The sequence below is a fragment of the Prionailurus bengalensis genome, chromosome A3 (genome assembly GCF_016509475.1).
Source record: "Prionailurus bengalensis isolate Pbe53 chromosome A3, Fcat_Pben_1.1_paternal_pri, whole genome shotgun sequence".
Lineage (NCBI taxonomy): Eukaryota > Metazoa > Chordata > Mammalia > Carnivora > Felidae > Prionailurus > Prionailurus bengalensis.
In genome coordinates, this window is record NC_057354.1 from 82,627,185 (window position 1) to 82,632,111 (window position 4,927).

Below are 4,927 nucleotides of genomic sequence, written 5' to 3' on the forward strand. Positions count from 1 at the left end.
GCTTTTTTCATCCAGTGACTGCACACAGCTTTACCAGACCCCCACCCCATGGATACACCCAGACCCAGCTACTTGCCTTCCCAGCCCCCTCCACCCAATTCCATTGTCAGAGCTGAACAAAAGGCCCAAGGCATCCTGGGTTAAAGGATTTTAACTCTGCCAATCCCAGGAGGCTCCAACAAGAAGCAGCTTCCTGCAGGAGAAAAGTGACTGAGAAATCTCCCCAGGGGACAGGGGATTTTTTTTTTTTCCGGGTCTGAAAAACAGAACCTAGCCGCCAATCAGACACTCCCCCCAGAACCTCACTCCAGCTCCCACCCCAGGGATTAGGAGCTTTCTCTGCCCAAGACCTCCCAGCAATCAAAAAGGTCTTTGGGTCTTTTCGCCCTTGCCTTCTATTTGTGGCGGTCAGGCTTGTTAGCCTCCACCCAAGCCCGAGGAACAGTCCCCGCCACCCCCATCAGACAGGACGCCCCCTCTGCGCTCGTCATGGAGCCCCGGCCCTGTGCCTCCCCGACTTTGCCCTGCGCCGGCACTGCTGCCCCAGAGCGCCCGCTGTGCCCCCCGCGGAACCCCGGGGCCCCGGCCGCGCGCCCCCCTCCCCCGAGCGCCACACTCCGCCCGAGGCACCGCGGGAGCTCGGGGCGCGGCGTGGCCCCTCCGCCCGGCCGCGGCCACCAGCTCCAGAACCGGCCCGAAACGGACCCTTCTCCAGAGCCGAAAGCCTGCGGGCTTGCTGATTGTTAGCAAGAGCATTTCCAGGAGCTGGGTTCGGTGTGCTGGTTCAGCGTGCCTCCGTCCTATCCCAAGGGTAGAGTCTGGGGAGCCCTTGCTGGCTGCTCGGCCCCAGTACCAGAGGTTTCTGGAACCACACCGCATTTGGTGGCAAACCCCTTTGCCCACCCTGGAACTAAAGTTAAGCGTGAATTTTTCTTCTTCTTCTAAAGTTTTTCACGTAGAAGAAATACCGGGTAAATTAGAAACACGTTTGGGAAAAGAGTGAGCAGTAAACGCTGGCATTTAAACAACACAAAAAATGCCCACGCCAGGCCACACGCCCAGGCGGCCTCGGCGCACCCGGCGACTGCGCAGCGCCCTCTGGCGGCCGCGGGGGGGCTCGGCCGTCCTCTACCCTCGCGCTCCGGAGCAGGAGGGCCTGGTGGGGCGGGGGTGGACAGAGCCGCTCCCCCAAGTCCGAGAAACACAGGGGCAACTTTGGAGGAAGGGAGTTAAAAGCGTCCGAGGCCGAGGTCCCCTTTTTGTGGTTCTGCGGCTGGCACTGAGGCCAAAAGCCCGCGGAAGTGGCCCGCGTAAAAGAAAAACCCTTGCTCCACTTTTCAATGGCTGCCTGGAATTCTACCAATACAGGATCTCCCCTTTACCTGCGGGCTTTGATTCTTTTTAAAATTCAAATCCCTCAAGGAAGGGTGATCCTTCAACGCAAGGGCAGATGGCAGGCTACGTCAAGAAATTACCAATGTCATCACCAGAAACACTTGGTTACACCATAATAGGTGCATTTTGTACGGTGATGACACTTAGTAAGTATCCTTTAATCTTTCCATCTGTTCTGTTTGTTGCGGGGCACCCTTTTGTACTCTGAACGGCAGTGTTATTTTAAGCCGCCCCTCCTCCGCAGTGGCCATTCCCCCCATTTCAGTTGGCTCCAAGGTACATCCTAAGCATTTCTCCCCTCTTTCCACTCCTCACTCGCACAGCTGCTGCTTGAGTTGAGGCTCCCACAGCTCACTGTCTGGATCCCTGCTACCCAGATGGGAGCGGCTGGAGTCTGTCCACGGTGGACGGGGCTCTCTCAACGCCTCTCTCTGCCCACACGCAGCACCCCCCACTGTATCTGTGGAGAGGAGAGGCAGCCACCTCTGCCTGGCTGGGGATTGTCTTCCCAAAGTCAGCTGACAGCTTCTTCACCCACCATCTTGTCATTTCTCTCCAGAAGAGTACTGCCATTCCTCTCCACCTGGTGGCAGTGAGAAGAGGTGAGGTGCTGGGTCCTGAGGGACCCAGGCAGGTTCTCCCCCCAGTCATCTTCCTCTGAATCTCTTTTCCCTGCCTCAAGGGATTCTACTTATTCATACCGCCCGGTGGGAATTCCCTCCAATTTCGTATCTTCCTTCTCCTCGAGGTATTTCTTGCTGTATTTATGGCTACATAACAAGCCACACAGCAGCGGCTGAGAATAAGAAACTTGTATTTATTTACTCACGACTCTGTGGGTCAGCTGGGGGGCTTCTACACAGGCTCTGCTGGGCTGGCTTATGTGTCTGTGGTGAGCTGGCAGGTCACTGGGGCCTTTGGGACTGCCTCACTCACATGGCGGGCTCAGCCGGACTGAGAGGGTGACTGACGGGGCCATGCATCTCTCAGCCGACAGGCTAGCCTGCCCAAGCTTCTTCCTGTGGCGGCAGGGTCCCAAGGGTGGGGAGAGCGGAAGCTGCAAGACTTCTTGAGGCCTAGGCTTGGAACTGGTGCCCCTGGCTTCCGCCATATTTTCTTGGTCAGGGCAAGTCACGAGGCCAAGCAAACTCAAGGGGCTGGGAAGCGGACTTCGTCTCCCGGAGGAAGGAGCTGCAGAGTCCTGAAGCCACTTTTGCAATCTGTCACGCCTGCCCGCTTCTTTCCTGGGGTGCACTACCGATCGGCTAAGCACACTTCAAGCTGTTACATCCCTTATAGGCATCTAGGACAGGCAGCACCACACAGTTCTGAAGCACACAAGCCCGGCAATCAACGTACTGGCTGTGCATGCCGGCCCCATACTTACTAGATACGGAAGGTTATAACCTATAACCTGGGAAAGTTATCTTCCCTTCCCGGGCCTCAGTGTCCTAATCTGCAAGAATGGGGATTATAAATAGGAAATAAATTAATCCGTCCTAAGCACTTTGGCGTCTGGTACACTGTAAGTGCCCAATAAGTGTCAGCTATTGTGCCACGAGGTGACTACTGGCTGCCCACCGTGACCGCCGAGGCCACCAGCACCGTCTTCCACCGCGGCTCCGAAGCCCCTCCCACCACTGCTGACTCCGGTAGCCCCCAGCTACCGCCCAGCTGCAGGCGGTGGCACCTGGTGTTTTATAGTGTGCCACTGAGAGGCCAGTGACGTGGCCTTGTCAGTTTTTACCAGCTCCTTCACCGAAGCGCATCTCTCCAGAGCTGGCAGAGATTAGCTCTTACAAGAAGGGCTCTGAATGATACAGACCTAAGGGTTGCTTCCTAAATCCTCAGGGATTTAGACAAGTGAATTCATCTCTCTGCATTTCAGTTTCCTTGTCCATAAGATGGGGGTACGGATGGTCCCCTACTCAGGATGGTTCGACTTAGGAGCTTTGGTCTTGATGGCGGTGCAAAAATGACACGTTCGGTTGGAACCGTACTTGAAACTTTGAATTTGCATCTTTTCTCAGGCTGGAGATGAGCGGCACCATTCTCTGCCACGGCTCCCGGGCGGCCATGCGACCACGAGGGTCAACAGCTGACACACTCACCCCACTCTGCCCCCATACAACCATGCGTTTCTCACTTTCGGTACAGTATTCAATAAATCACATGAGATACTCAACACTTTATTATAAAATGGTCTTTGTTGGGGCACCTAGGTGGCTCAGTCGGTTAAGCGACCAACTTTGGCTCAGGTCGTGATCTAGCGTTTTGCGGGTTGGGGCCCCAGGTGGGGCTCTGGGCTGACAGCTCAGAGCCTGGAGCCTGCTTGGGATTCTGTGTGTCCTTCTGTCTCTGCCCCTCCCCTGCTCACATTCTGTCTCTCTCTCTGTCTCTCAAAAAATGAATAAATGTTAAAAAAAATTTTTTAATAAAAAGAATAGGCTTGGGGTGCCTGGGTGGCTCAGTCGGTTGAGCCTCTGACTTCGGCTCAGGTCATGATCTCACGGTCGTGGGTTCGAGCCCCATGTCGGGCTCTGTGCCAACAGCTCAGAGCCTGGAGCCTGCTTCAGATTCTGTGTCTCCCTCTCTCTCTGCCCCTCCCCCATTCATGCTCTGTCTCTCTGTCTCAAAAATAAATAAAAATTTAAAAAAATTAAAAAAATAGGCTTTGTGTTAGATTATTTTGCCCAACTATAGGCTCATGTAAGTGTTCTGCCCACAGGTAAGGTCGGTGAGGCTAAATTGTGATGTTAGATAGGTTAGGTGTATTACACACAGTTTTGGTTTACCGTATTTTCAATTTATGATGGGTTTATCAGGACATGAAGCAATTAAGAGCCTGTGCTTTAAAAACGTTGGTGCTCGCAGGTGAGAGAAACTGTGTTGTCCCTGAAATTGCCCTTCCTTAGGTACTGAGAAATTTCCATGGATAAATACTTTTTCCCAAAAATATCCTTCATAGAGCCCTCCCTCCCTCAGTCCACCAGCGTGGGCCAGGATCCTGGGGAACAAGCTGAGTTCTCTTTGCAGATGCTGGTTTAATGTCTGGTCCCTCCACTATGCCTCCTAAGGCCTGGCCTATATTTCATTCAACCTAGTATCTCTAATACTTAGCATGGGACTTGGCATGCTAGGTGCTCAATAAATATCTGATGAAAGAAAGAAAGAATGAATGAGGATGTAGGAAAGACATTCCCTCTACCCCCCTCGCTTCAATAGCTGGGTCTACGAAATCACTTGACAAGCGGCAGATTAATGGGAGAAAAGATACACAAATTTATTCATTTCTAATATTACGTGGATAAGGGCATCACACAGAAAAAAAAGCAAACGCCTAAAAAAGAGATGAGATTTGAGAGCTTATAGACCATCTTAACAGAGAAGGGGGTGCGGATGCAGGTCACTTAGGGGACAGTAAGTGACTTGGGGGAAAGACGGAGGGGCCCTAAGAACAGAGGGAAAGTATGACAGTGTGTGACAAAGTCCGTCTGGGTGTGGTGTCGACTCGTAGTCTCCTCTCCCATGA

The 4,927-nt window shown here is 53.2% G+C and overlaps 1 long non-coding RNA gene and 1 other non-coding gene across 2 annotated transcripts; both read left to right on the forward strand.

Moving 5' to 3' along the window:
* Positions 1–1,577: 1,577 nt before the first annotated feature.
* LOC122496913 lies at positions 1,578–3,580 on the forward strand. The gene is made up of 2 exons (XR_006300986.1): positions 1,578–1,997; positions 3,426–3,580. It is a non-coding gene; the product is annotated as an uncharacterized LOC122496913 (long non-coding RNA).
* Positions 3,581–3,851: 271 nt separating this feature from the next.
* Positions 3,852–3,935, forward strand: TRNAR-UCG. The gene has a single exon. It is a non-coding gene; the product is annotated as a tRNA-Arg (tRNA).
* The last annotated feature ends 992 nt before the right edge of the window (positions 3,936–4,927 follow it).